General features: G+C 49.5%; 1 protein-coding gene across 30 annotated transcripts in view; it reads left to right on the forward strand.

Annotated features, from left to right (window-relative positions):
* The window catches only part of KCNMA1 (potassium calcium-activated channel subfamily M alpha 1), a 748,425-nt gene that overhangs the window by 286,247 nt on the left and 448,271 nt on the right, over positions 1-13,907 (forward strand). The gene's annotated exons all lie outside the window — the stretch shown is intronic.

The raw sequence follows: 13,907 nt of genomic DNA on the forward strand, positions 1-13,907 counted from the left end.
TGGGCTGATCCTTTGCCTTACACTGTGGCCCGCCTGCCTGAGAGTTTGGTCCTTCAGTGTGGTTGGTTCTAAAATCAAAGAAAGAAAGAAGCATGTACCCATTCTTCAGTATCATGGGTGGAGATAATGCACATTTATCGAGTGCTTGTTGTAAACGAGGCTATGCCTCGAGTACTCTGCGCGTTTCATTTTACATAATCCCCACAACCACGACAGTCCTAGGCGATGTGGATATCTATCGCGGTTTTATAGATGAAGAAAACGAGACACAAGGAGACTAATTTACTTGAGATAACCCAGCTGGGTCGTAAACAGTGGGGTAGAGTCCATACTCTGACCCTTGGGGTCATCTTGTGTGTACTCCTCTGGGGTCCTCAGAATAGAAGGGCAGGGATAGCCTTTTCTGGGCAGAAATAGAGGAGATGTGGTTGTATTTGACGATAGGACTGATGCTCAGTCCCTTGTTCTGCTAATGATCCGAGCTTGTCCAGACAGGAGGAGGGCAGTGACACTCCAGAAGCCAGGGATGGCAGGTGAAGTTGCCTTAGGAGTCATAAGGTGTGGGCCCAGAAGCTGGGATGCGTGCGCCGTGCGGAAGGGTTAATAAGCGCCACCAGTCGGGATCATCTTGCTGCAACATCTGTTGCTAACCCACTGCTGGGAGAGGGCGTGTCAACCCTGATACTTCCTGGAGTAACTTTTAAAACTGAAGACATTCGCATGTTGCAGTGAGGACTGGTGTCCTGTTGGTTGGCTGACATAAATCCCAGTTTCTGCTGTTTCCCCACTGGTGTGTTTGCATTTGTGTCAGGCATACTGGGAAGGGATGACCCTTATGGATGGAGGGCCAGCTCGCTTTGGTGTCAACTGGTCTCATTAATAACCACAGAATTGCAGTATCATTACTAGATGGAACCTCAGATCCTTCTAGAAAACTCATTTTTATACAGCAGAGGAAGCTGAGTCCCAGAGTGGGAAGGCAGGACTGAAAGTCAGTGTCTGACCCCCTAATCCGATGCTCTCTCCATGACTATGCTGTCAAACCTGCAAACGTGATTAATATCAATAACAAAATATTATCAGTGGTATTAATATTATCAATAAAGCTTCCACCAAGGGTTAAGCATTGGACTGTATGCTTTGAAGTTTGTCAAGATAAAGAAAGCAGTGGTCCTTCTGTCAAAGAGGGGATTGAAAATTTGGGGTTTGAGATACTGGGAAAAAAAAAGATATCACCGTTACCATCACCACCATCACCATCCAAGAAACCTATTTTGAGCACTTATTATGTGCCAGGCACTATGCTGTGTGCTTTATTTATACTGTGTCTTAATTTAAAACTCATGGCAAACCTATTATTAACCATGGTTACAGATTGGGTTCAGAGGTGTTAAGTAACTATTACAAAACCTTTCATTATGAAGCTCCACATGGGAGATGCAGTTAATCAGGTACAATAGATGCTTAGAAAAAAACAGAACAGTGAAGAGGATTCACAGAGAAGGTGAGACTTACAGGGGACTTGAGCTAAGCTGCAAAGATTGATTAGGATGGTGAAAATGAAGAGGATGGGCAGGACCCTCTAGAGAGTGAGGAGTGCCTGAATGGTTTTTGGAGTGAAGAAGGTGGACGGTAGACCGGGGAACAATGTGTAGAATGGTGTGAGGAATTAATGAATGACCTTCTAGTCGCTACTGAGCACATTCCCTGTTCCAGGCCCCATGCAAGTGCAAGGTGGCCCTGGGCATACAGAGGTGAGAGACACAGACCTTGCACTAAAGAATGGGGGAGAAGACCCTGAAATAGACAACCATCGTCCTGATGATAAGGGCTGGACAAGGGGCAAAGTGAAGGGATCGTGTGAGTTCTGAGGAATGGCGTCAACCTGGGTCCTCGATGGCTTGCTAAGGGTTTGGGCTTTATATTAAAAGCCAGAGGTAGCCAGGGAAGGATTCTGAGTTAGGGGGTGACCTGGGCAGGTCATCCATTTGGGGAGACGGTGCTCATCCTGTGGAGGTTGGCCTGGAGACTGTGGGGCAGTGCAGGGAACACAAAGTCCCAACTGGTAATTGGCCTTGAAGGTCATCCTCTCTCCTTGTCTGCCTATTCCCTGCCTGTGAGCAGAACAGGGGAAACTTCTCTTAGTGCCACTCCCTGGCATGCTGAGCTGCCAGAGCTGCAGCCTGAAGCCCAGAGCTCCCCACAGCCGGATCTAGAGGCCAGCAGGGGATATCACTCCCCACAAAGGCTGCTTCCCCTCTGCGGCTGAGCCGGGGGGGGTGAGCATTTAGTGTGCCAGCCATCGTGCCCTCCTCAAGTCCCAGTGCTGAGGCTGGGCGGCTGCCAAAGGGCGGGCTTCCGGGAGACCAGGCTCACTGTGGGGGCAAGGAGGGGAGGGACGCAGCTGGTGCCAAGAGAAATATTAACTTGACATTTAGCAAAAGAGTGAATCCATTTACCGCACTGCACCAGTGAGGTGTTTGCCTCCTGAGTCACCTTCTGTTTTCCTATTGTCTTTCCTCCTCAGTGGTCTGACCCAGCTAAGGTCTTGGCAGTTTAAGTCAGCATGATAATGAAGGAAAGGCTTCTGGCCTGTTCAGAGTTAATATCTCTCTCTCCTTGTCTCTCTGTCTCTGTCACACACACACACACACACTCACACACACACACACACACACACACACACTCACTCACTCACTCACTCACTCACTCACTCACTCACTCACCAGGGCTATAGTGATTTGTTCAGAAATCTGCCTCTCCCTGGCTCCTTCTTTGATAACCCTAAATTTGCAGCTTCAGCACAGACAACTTGGACACTTTGAAATGCTTCCACTTTGGCCTGGCTTTTCAGCTACTAACGAAATCCATTTCCAGGCAGGATGGAGCATTGATTGAACTCTTGCTGTGTACCTTCAGGAAAGCTAAGAACATGACAAAAATCACCTACATAGCCACGCGAGGATTTTAGTATTTACAGGGCTTTTGCCCTTTTATCATCTCCCAGTGGCTTGGTGAGATGGGCAGGATGGGTGCCATTCTCGCTGCAGAAACTAAGACCTGGATGCTTACAATGTGCCGGACTCGGTACTGGGTTCTTTTATTGCATTGCTTCATTTAATTGTCACCAGGACCCAGTGGGGTGGGTCTAGTTGTCCTATTTAATAGATGAGGAAACTGGAAGAGTTTGAGAATTTTCTCAGCTGGGCAGTCCAGAGCTAGGAAGGATGCCGTATCTACCTGACTCTGAAGCTGCCATCCCACTCCTGCAGGGAGCATGGATCAGTCTGGAGAAGAGTGGGCAGTGTCCTGGGCGCCATGCTCTCTGGTCCCATCCACTCTGGTAGCCTGCGGTGGTGCGTGGTGAGTCCAGGTGTTAGGAGGAAGAAACATTCCTTTTGCTTCGGTGCCCACCCTGCCCCCAGAATCCCCAGAGAAGATACTGCTTCTTATCCTCTTGTCTTGCTGAAACTGGATCATGGCAAGCATCTGAATATCTACCTCAGGACCAGTCAGAAGCTCATAGAATGTTCTCTCCAGAAATTGCCTCCAGTTCTTACCCATGACAGCTGTAGGCCAGTGGGTGGTTCTGCTGCTTTGAGCCCAGTCTCAACTCTGGAACACTCCTACCCCTGAATCCCCGTGCCCCTCACTCTACAGCATGAGTGAAATCCCACAGGCCTGACATGACACCTGACCTCTAAGGTTTACAGTGGTATGTGTGGCAGAAGAGGGAAGTAGGGAAAAAAATATCTATCTATATATTTGCTACCTTACGCAACTTTTCTTCAGTCCCTAAGTTATCACTCTTAGCTCTCCAGAGCTATCTACAGATCCACATTACTCCTCTCACAGCTTAGCAGGTACACGAGAAAGCTCTTGCTGCAAAATGATGTTACTAAAAAGTGATGGCCCTGAGCGCAGTTAGGGAGGGTAGAAGAAGCAAACCCACACATCCGGGGCAAAGTGCTGTTCTTTTGGACCCATCCTGGGCCCGTATCCAAACGGGTTCCCACGTTGGTAGGGTAATGGAAAGGCCAGAGCTTACCATTGACAAAGGCTTTGTTCATTCGAGTCTCTTCCCACCTCGGACCCATTCTTCCAAGCTCGTCGGCATCCTGCCAGGGAGTTCCACTTGTCACTAAAGGGAAAATCAAACTCCTGGGAGCTTTGGTTTCCAAATGAGAGGACCCGTCACTTCTGTGAAGTGCCAGCCCGTTCTCAGTAGGCACACTAGCCTCAGACCCTTTGCCCTCCATCAGAGGTTGATGGGAGCCCAGTGGTCTGCTGATCTGAGTTTGGTTCAGCCAGTTACTTGGTCCTGGCTGTCCTACTGCTGGTGGAGAACTTGTATTTTCGTCCAGTGCGATGGCTGCCAAATATGGTTGTTTATTAGGACTATCTAGGGGTGGTTACTACTATGCAGATTCCTGGGAACTGCTCTACATTGAGTAAATTAGAATTTCTGGAGTCTGTGTATACTTTTAACATCTCAGTCCTCCTTCCAGTGTTTGGGAACAATGATCTCATTTATCTGTTGGCTCCCAGGCAGGGGGAGATTGGCAGTGAGATATCCTCCCAGTGCTCACTCCCTCTCTCACCCTGACAACTTTGATTCTGCTTTTGAGGAGCAGGGCTCTATTCGAAAGCTCAAGGTGACTCTCTTCTGGCCCAGCTTCTCTTTCCAAAGCACAGGTGGTAGTTCCGTATGGCATTTCTGGGATACTCAGGACAAAGACGAGAAACCTTTGGATTCAAATAAACACACCTGGCCACATCCCCGGTGAGCTGCACAGTGTTCTGTATCCCCTTGTTACCTCTGGTGATGATTTCATGATGACCTTGGAGCACAGACTTGAAGGGCTGGAATTCAAGAGTTGCTAAGTAGATAACAACGTACTAAAGTGTCCCAAGACTGTAAAGTGATAACCATTGTGGAGAGACATTTAATGACCACCAGATAACCACGGATTCTCCCAAGGCCTCTTGCAGTTGGGTGGACTATGGACAGAAATGACATGTGTCTCTTCCAGCCTGAGTCAGTGAAAAGCCCCCACCTGCTTCCCTGTGCTCACTGTTACCCTCTCGTGGCGATCGCAGAAGCTGTGTGTGGAGATGGTAGAATCGCATGATGAAACCAGCCTGGATTCCTAGTCATCTCTTTAAAGAAGCTACCTCGGAGAGCCACCAGACCCAAAGCGACTTTGCATGAGTGAGAAATAAATGATGAAAAGTTAAGTTTTTGGAAGTTTAGAGTTTCTTTGTTACTGCAGCGTAACCTTACCTATCCTGATTAATGGGCTTCATATCATCTGCAAGCCGACTTCCCTCGTGCATGAAGCTACTAGTTCTCAGTATTGGTAGGCTCCTTCTCCTCCTAAAGACTGAATGGAACCAGAACTTTCTAGGAACCCTTTCAAGCTGCAGTAGTGATTTACTGAAGCAGAAAGAAGATGGTTATTCTGAGCCACAGAAGGAAAAAACAAACTTAGGACTGTTGTCTTCCTCCCAAAAAGGAATTAAAAATACAGGCATATGGACAGGGGCAGAAAAAAACAACACTGCCTGATCTGGTGTGGACGTGTTCTTTGAAAGTATTAATTGTGCACTCATGATGTTTAAAAATATTAATTTAAATGCGCACAGCTTGTAAGTCTCTTCTTATTCTTTCTGCTGGATGACTTGGGACAAAGCTACCTGAGAATTAATTAATGAGTAACTAGCTATGGCATGTGGGTGACAATATCCTTAGAACTTGGGCTTCTCTGAGCTGCTTTTCTACCTGTGGGAGAAGAGGTTTTCTATTCAGGGGAATTTTACCGTGTAGCAGAATTACCTAATCTGATCTTTTCTCCTCTGACAAGGGCAAAAGTCACTTATTTAGGAATGGATACTCATGTGGTATTCTTGGAGCTGTGTGTAAGAGGCTTACCTGGCATATATGATAGAATGATTAGTGTAAGGTACTCGAGAAGAGGTCTTTTGTGCATCATAATATCAGAATGGTCTTCTTTCCATTGTGATCCATCGCAAAGCAAAAATTTCCACTGTGAGTAATGCATCTCTTTACCTTAAAGATATATCATCCCCGGAAGTGATTTGATTAGCTCTAAATGCCTTCCTAGGGAGAGCAAAGTAGTAAGTCATTAACAGCATAAATATGAAATTTCTTTAGAAAAATCCCTAAGAGAATGGACACAGTCAGATCCATTTTTCTCTTCAAATATTTTCTCAGGCCGTTTCTCTCTCTTTTCTCCCTCTGGGACCCCTATAATGTAAACGTTAGTGCACTTGATGGTATTGCAGAGGTCTCTTGAACTGTCCTCATTTCTTGTCGTTCTTTTTTCTGCTTAGCAGCAGTGATTTCCACTACTCTGTCTTCCAGCTCACTGATCCATTCTTCTGTATCATTTAGTCTGCTGTTGATTCCTTCTAGTGTACTTTTCATTTCAGTTATTGTATTCTTCATCTCTGTTTGGTGGTTGTTTATATTTTCTAACTCTGCTGAAAACCTCTGACTTCTCGCTCTGTGCATCCATTCTCCTCTCGAGTTCTTTGATCATCTTTACAGTCGTTGCTGGGAACTCTTTCTCAGGTAGATTGCCTGTCTCCGCTTCACTTAGTTCTTTCTCTGGGGTTTCGTCTTGTTCCTTTATCTGGAACATGTTGCTGTGCCACCTCATTTTGTCTGAGTTGCTATCTGTATTTTCATCTATGTGGTAGGTTAGTTACATTTCTCGACCTTGGAGAAGTGGTCCTCCGTAGGAGGCGTCCTGTACATCGTAGCAGTGCACTCCCCTCTCATCACCCAAGCTGTGTGCTCTAGGGGTTCCTCCTAAGAGGGCTGCATGGGTCCTTCTCTTATGGCAAGCTACGTGGTTGGTCTTGTTGGCTTGGTTGGCCCCTAGTTTGGTTGGTCGTCAGGTCCTGCCTTGTGCGGAGGCTGCTGGCTGCTGCAGTGGTGCCTGGTCACAAGGTGGCTGGTTGCTGGATCCTAGGGGGCCCCGGGGCTAGTGCTCGCTCACTGGTGGGCAGACTTAGGGTCCCGAAGACTCTGGGGCTGCTGCCCACCCACTGGCAGGAGAAACCAGGTCCTGGGGTTAGTACCGGACGACTGGCAGGCACAGCTGGTTCCTGGAGTCTGGCCGCAGGGCCCAGGGATCCCAGAGCTGGTGTCAGATCACTGCCAGGTGTGGGGCGGGAGGGTTCATGTCACAGTTGGCTATGGGGTTCGGGGCGTCCCGAAGGTTACATTGACCTGCTAGTGGGTAGGGCCAGAGCCCAGCTGGTCCCAGAGTGGGGTCTGGCCTGTGTGGCGGGATTGTAGTTTTCTTGCTTCTGGAGTCAGCCCCCTGATGGGTGAGGTTGGTCTAGTTGCTTGTGCAAGGTTCCTGGTAAGAGAGGCCCGTTCCTGTCCCCTGGTGGGTGGAGCTGGGTCTTGGCCCTCTGGTGGGCTGGGCCATGTCTAGGGGCGTGTCCAGAGGCAGCTGTGGGCTCTTTTGTCTTTAGGCAGCCTGTCTGCTGATAGGTGAGGCAGTGTCCTCACCCAATTAGTTGTGTGGCCTGAGGTGTCCCAGCACTGGTGCCTACAGGTTGTTGGGCAGGGCCAGGTCTTGGAGCTAATGAGCTAATGGCATCACCAGCTTCTGGGGTAGAGGGAGCTCCCAAATATGGTCGTTGCCAGTGTCTGTGTCCCCAGAGTGACCTGCACAGCCCCCCACCCCACCCCACGACTCTCCAAAGCCAGCAGGTAGGTCTGGCTCAGGCTTTTGCCCTGGGTCGCAGTGCCCATGAGGTTTTTTTTTTTTTTTTTTTTTTTTTTTTTTTTTTTTTTTGCAATACGCAGGCCTGTCACTGTTGTAGCCTCTCCCGTTGCGGAGCACAGGCTCCGGACGCGCAGGCTCAGTGGCCATGGCTCACGGGCCCAGCCGCTCCGCAGCATGTGGGATCTTCCCGGACTGGGGCACGAACCCGCGTCCCCTGCATCGGCGGGCGGACTCTCAACCACTGCGCCACCAGGGAAGCCCCCCATGAGGTTTTTGTGCATACCCTTTAAGAGTGAAGTTTCTGTTTCCTCCAGTCCTGCGGGGCTCCTGCTGACCTTCAAAGCCAGATGCTCTGGGGGCTCATCTTCCCAGTGCCGGAACCCCCGGGCTGGGGGCCCGATGTGGGGCTCAGAACTCTCACTCCTGTGGGAAAATCTCTGCACTGTAATCATTCTCCAGCTGGTGGGTCACTCACGGGGGAGTATGGGATTTGATTACATTGTGAGTTCACCCCTCCTACCCATCTTGTGGTTCTTTCTTTAGGTCTTTAGTTGTGGAAGATCTTTTCTGGTAAGTTCCAGTCTTTTTCCTTGATGGTTGTTCTGCAAATGGTTGCGATTTTGCTGTGCTTGTGAGAGACTGTGAGCTCAGTCTAACTGGCCGCTCTCCCATCAGGTCCGTTTTTATGGAGGATGTGAAATCACGAGGTGAGCTGCTTAAGGACAGAATGTGGCAGCGTGAGCAGGATGCTGCAGTGAAGGGCCCAGGCAGCCTGAGAGCTCTGACCTTGGACAGTGAAGTGCGTTTGGGCAGTGAGAGGTCCAGATTTGTTCAGGGTAGGCCATGGGTGCCTGCCTTGGTTTGTCATAAAGGTCCTGTGGGGTCGGGTTTTTTTTACGTTAAACACAGGCCTCCCAAATGTTTTAGAGCTGTGTTCAGGTATTTTCCTGTAACTCTCAGGCTGGAGTCACGTCATATCCTATATTGGTCAAATGATCTGTCTGCTATTCTCAGATGTAGTGGGGTTGACAGGTAAGAAGGAGAGAGAAGTGAGGCAGGGTCCAAATCAGAAAGTGCTTACCTTTGTGGATGCTGGCCTGGCGAGTGGCTGGGAGGAAGGCAGGAGTGGGTAGGCCTGCCAAGGCTCTGACATTGGTATGTCGAGAAGGGTTTGGCCCAGTGACACAGAGTGCCACCAGAAATTCACCAGAACTCCTCCTTCCTTCTGTTCCTTCAAGTTTGCCTGGGGTCCAGGCATCAGCTTTAGAGTTCAAAGCCACAGACAAATTCAGTTCTTAGGGAACTGTTCCCTTCCTTTCTTACAGAAATACCTTCATTAAGTTTGGGGGATACCACCTCCCTTTTGAAGGCATCTCATATCCAAATTAATCCCACTATTTCTTGTGTCTCCACTGTGTTGACATCTACTTTCCCACGGCACTTACCAGACTGTATTTCTTTTGGGCCAGTTAGAAGCTCCTTCTCTGGAATTCCCCTTGGGGGTCTCTGACATTTTGTTTAGGAAAAATGTGTTGACGAGTCTCTTGAGAACAAGGGGTGAGACCTCAAGGAGAATGTCCAGCTAACAAAAGATGCCATCAACTGCCTTTCGCAGAGTGTGGATTCTGTTACCTGGAGGATCTTTTTTTGTTTGGTGAGCACCAGAATTAGTTGAGTACGACAGTTTGCCTGTAGATCAGGGCAGGGCTGAATTGTCCTGCATCAAAGAGGCTGTGTCAGTCAGGTTAGGCCATGCTACGCTACAGTAACAAACAGGCCTGGCAGTGGCATCACACAAGAAAGGTTTATTTCCTGCTTCTTACATGTATAATATCAATCACAGAGGAGGGCGGGGAGGAGAGGGGGAGGCTCTTCATTAAAGTCACTCAGTGAACCAAACTGAATGTAGCTCCAGCTTGGCATTTATGTCCCATATCATCCCAGCCTAAGGTCATGGCACACCTCCAGATGGAAAGCTTCTATCCAGAAATGGCACACATCGCTTTGCTTGTGACTCATTGGTCAGAGCAAACCACTGGCCGCACATAACTTCAAAGGAGACTGGAAGATATCCTACCAATTGCCCAGAAAGAGGAAAGAATTGCAATATTTGTAAATATCCCTAATGATGTCCATAGAGGTGAAGCTCAATCTAGTGGGAAGGTGAGGGTCAAGGGGCTTTTGGAGGGAGATTGAGGGACTTAGGCTTCTGAGGACCATGTTTCTACCTTAGGGGCTGTGTGGGGAAGGGTCAGGGAAGGAATCCTTGGTTGAACCATGGCCTAGAAGGAACTGGGTAAACTCAACATCTCCTATTAGACCCACTTGTCATGAGGTACTGGATTTAAATCCCTTCACCTTACCTGTGAAGTCTTTGAATGTCTATGTTGTTCCCTAATGCCTGTGTCTGGGAGCATGGGGTGGAGGGCAGGGCAGGTGGGAAGGTCTCAAACAAGTGCCACATCCAGGTTGTAAGTCATTCAGGGCAGAACCAGAGGCTGTACACGTGGCACCAGGCACTGGATAAACCAGATGGCCGACATCTGAGTTAATGTACCTGTTATGTTTCCTCCTAGATCATAAATCCCTCAAGGTCAAGGACTGCTACCTATCTATATGCATGTCCCCTGCAGAGCACAGAACTACTCTGGATGCAGTAGGTGCTCAATTGCTTGAGGCTGGTTTGTGGGTGAATGAGTAAACAAGTGAGTGTGTTGCTGCCTCTCTTCCCTGTGCTCTGAAGCCATGCTGTGGCCCGGCAACCAGGGGACGATACGGGGCGGACCAAAAAAGGTCTTCACTCAGGGAGCAGCTCTCCTCACTCCACATCCAGCCTTAACTTCTAACCCTGTTAAAGGAACGAAGGCTCCCACTGCTCTTGAAGTGGGGTATAGAAAGCCTCCTCAACTATTCTCACCTGTGCCGATGGACATTTGGCTCCGGAGGGTGGCTCCACCTGTATGCCGAGAGGTGGATGGCAGTGTTGGGGCCCTGGACCAGGACACGGTTGGGGGATGGGAGGCAGAGAAGTGAGACACACGGGTGTTGAGGGTAATGGATGGGAGGCCATCGTTGAAATACCTTCCTTCACTTACCCACTCATTCATTCGTTACTCACCCCTTCATTCATTTATTTATGACGTCATTCATCCCCTCTGTCATCCTCATTGATAACATAGGCTAGTGCACACGGAGCTCCTGATTCAATGCCTGGCACGTGATGAGTGCAGGTAAATGTATTTGCTCATTCAATCATCAGCGATGTTTTTAGAGTGTCTGTTTTGTACCAAGCATTCCACCAGACCCTGGGAAAAGAGCAGAGGACAAACAGACCAACAAAGGTCCCTTCTCTATGGAGCTTGCATTCACGTGGATAAATGGGGCTGTTATTATTCTGAAGTATTCATGATGTTCTGGGAATCCATAGAAATTGACAGTACGGTCTCATTTCTGAGGGAGATTAAAAACTAGTGGGAGGGACTTCCCTGGTGGCGCAGTGGTTAAGAATCTGCCTGCCAATGCAAGGGACACGGGTTTGATCCCTGGTCCGGGAAGATCCCCCATGCTGCGGAGCAACAAAGCCCGGGTGCCACAGCTACTGAGCCTGCACTCTAGTGCCCGCGTGCCACGACTGCTGAGCCCACGTTCTGCAACTGCTGAAGCTCGCACGCCTAGAGCCTGTGCTCCACAGCAAGAGAAGCCACAGCAATAAGCCCGCGCACTGCAACAAAGAGTAGTCCCTGATCGCCACAGCTAGAGAAAGCCGGTGCGCAACAACGAAGACCCAACGCAGCCAAAAATAAATTATTGTTAAAAAAGTACTTTCCTTAAAAAAAAAAAAAAAACAAACAACTGGGCTTCCCTGGTGGTGCAGTGGTTAAGAATCTGTCTGCCAATGCAGGGGACACGGGTTCAATCCCTGGTCCGGGACGATCCCACATGCCGCGGAGCAGCCAAGCCAGTGCACTACAACTACTGAGCCTGCGCTCTAGAGCCCGCGAGCCACAACTACTGAGCCCACGTGCCACAGCTACTGAAGCCCGTGCGCCTACAGCCCGTGCTGTACAGCAAGAGAAGCCACCGCAATGAGAAGACTGCACGCCACAACAAAGATCCAATGCAGCCAAAAATAAATAAATTATTAATTAAAAAAAATTAAAAATAAACCCCCAAACTAGTGGGAGACAAAACCACAGGCACGTGGAATATAAAACACAATGAGGCAGCCTGTGAGGGGCCCCAAGAGCTGTGTGGGCAGGGCTGTCAGACTCTGGGTGAGGGAGCGCTCTCCGTGGGCTTCACTGCAGGCTCGGCAGGGCAGAGAGGCAGGGAGGGCTCTGCTGGGGGTGGGACGGGGGGAGGGGTGAAGGGGGGTGGATTGTGACTGCAGACTGTTCTACCCTTTCCCAGCTTTGTGACTGTGGGCAAGTTACCTAACCTCTCTGAGCTCCTTTTTCTCCTCTATAAAACCTTATAAGGCTGGTGTGAGTTAATTTGTGAAGCTTTTGGAGCACTGCCAGATACGGAAAACCACTTTATACAGGCTTTTTTTTTTTTAATCAGTACATGAATAAAGTGGGGGGGGAGTGGGGGATCCATGTTGGAAGGTGTGGCTGACCATGCGGAAGAGAGCCCTGAGTAGTCCTGAAAGATGATGGCTAGACAAGAGCCCGCTCGGATGCCCTTCCCCAAGGAGTCATTTAGTTCCCTTCATTCATGTCCCTCTCCCTTCTCTGTCTTTTTCACACTTTCCTGGCTACGGTCAGTATCTAATTCACCTCTGGACCCCCAGTGCCTGGCACAGTGCTAGAAAGACAGATGGTATGTCAGAACTGTTCAGTGAACCAATGAATATCCTCTCATCAATGTCACTGGACTTTGCGTGGATTTATTCAGGAACCAACCTCTGTCTTCCAGGTCCCCAAACTCTCAAATGGGGGCTTGAGGCTTGCAGCCTAGAAATCCTGGTATTTCTCAACTTCTCCATCTACAGAATGTCATCCCATCACTGACCTTTGGCTGTTGGTCTTTCTCTGAGCCTCCCCCAGGGCACAGAGGGGAGGCAGGTCTCCCCTCAGCAGGATACCCCTCGATTCATGGCAGGTGATAGGTGGGAGGTGGGGCCGGACTTGTGGGAGAGGAGGGGCATCCCCTCAGCTATTGCCACGTTATCCTTCGATAGTTCGTTTTCCTTTCTGTCCTCCTGAGGCCAGTAGTAGTAATAGTAACCGTCATCATCATCACTGTGACAGCGAATAGGGTGGAGTGTTCCCTCGTAACCAAGCACTCTTCTAAGTACCTGCCTTGAAGCAGACGTTCCCAGTGTCCCCCCCATATTCCCATGGCCAGTCCCAGAGGTCTCTTGAGGGTGGATTCTGAAGGTGGACTTCGTCTGCACAGGTGCCTCCCTGCATCTCCTGCCCGAGGGTGCTCTGTCTCCGTGAGAGCCAGGCCTGAAGTGCCAGCAGTGACCCGCTAGCAGTGATGGGTGGGTCAGTGGAGCAGATACCCCAACTCTCACCCTGAGTGGGACACCCGCCTTGGAGAGACCGTGGAGGGACTGAGCCCCGGTTGCCCATGGTGGGAATAATGGACTCATCAATGCGCCCTTCGCTGGTTTCCTCCCTTGTCTGTTTCACCTCCCTACACCTTAGTTGTTTCCCTGGATCATCTTCCAGATAAATTACTTGTACCAGGTGTTGGACTTCAGGGCTCCTTTTAGGAGGAATTCTGCTGAAGACTCTTATTATTATCCCTATTTTATATATGCAGTAAAAGAAGTAACTTGCCAAGGTGACACAGCCGGTAAGGGGTACAGCCAAAGGACTGAACCCGGCCCAGGTCCAGAGTCGCTGTCTCTAATGACCGTGCAGTCCCTCCTCTCCCTCCGACTGTGACTTTTAAGTCAGATGCTTCAGGCTGTTTGCTCCAAGTCTCGGGGCCCCCAAAGCTGACCAGAATTGCCCCTACATCCCTAGCTCGGTTTCCTTGAAAACAGTCTGAGCAGTAACGCTCCATCTGGTCCAGACAGAAGCCCTGTTCCCTCCTTTTTGTGTCAAGGAGCTGCCAGCCCCTTCCCCCCTTAGTGTTTGCTGGCAAGACACAGTAAAAGCGTTCCTCAATTAAAGGCACAGTGAAATG

This window comes from Pseudorca crassidens, chromosome 16 (assembly GCF_039906515.1).
Source record: "Pseudorca crassidens isolate mPseCra1 chromosome 16, mPseCra1.hap1, whole genome shotgun sequence".
Lineage (NCBI taxonomy): Eukaryota > Metazoa > Chordata > Mammalia > Artiodactyla > Delphinidae > Pseudorca > Pseudorca crassidens.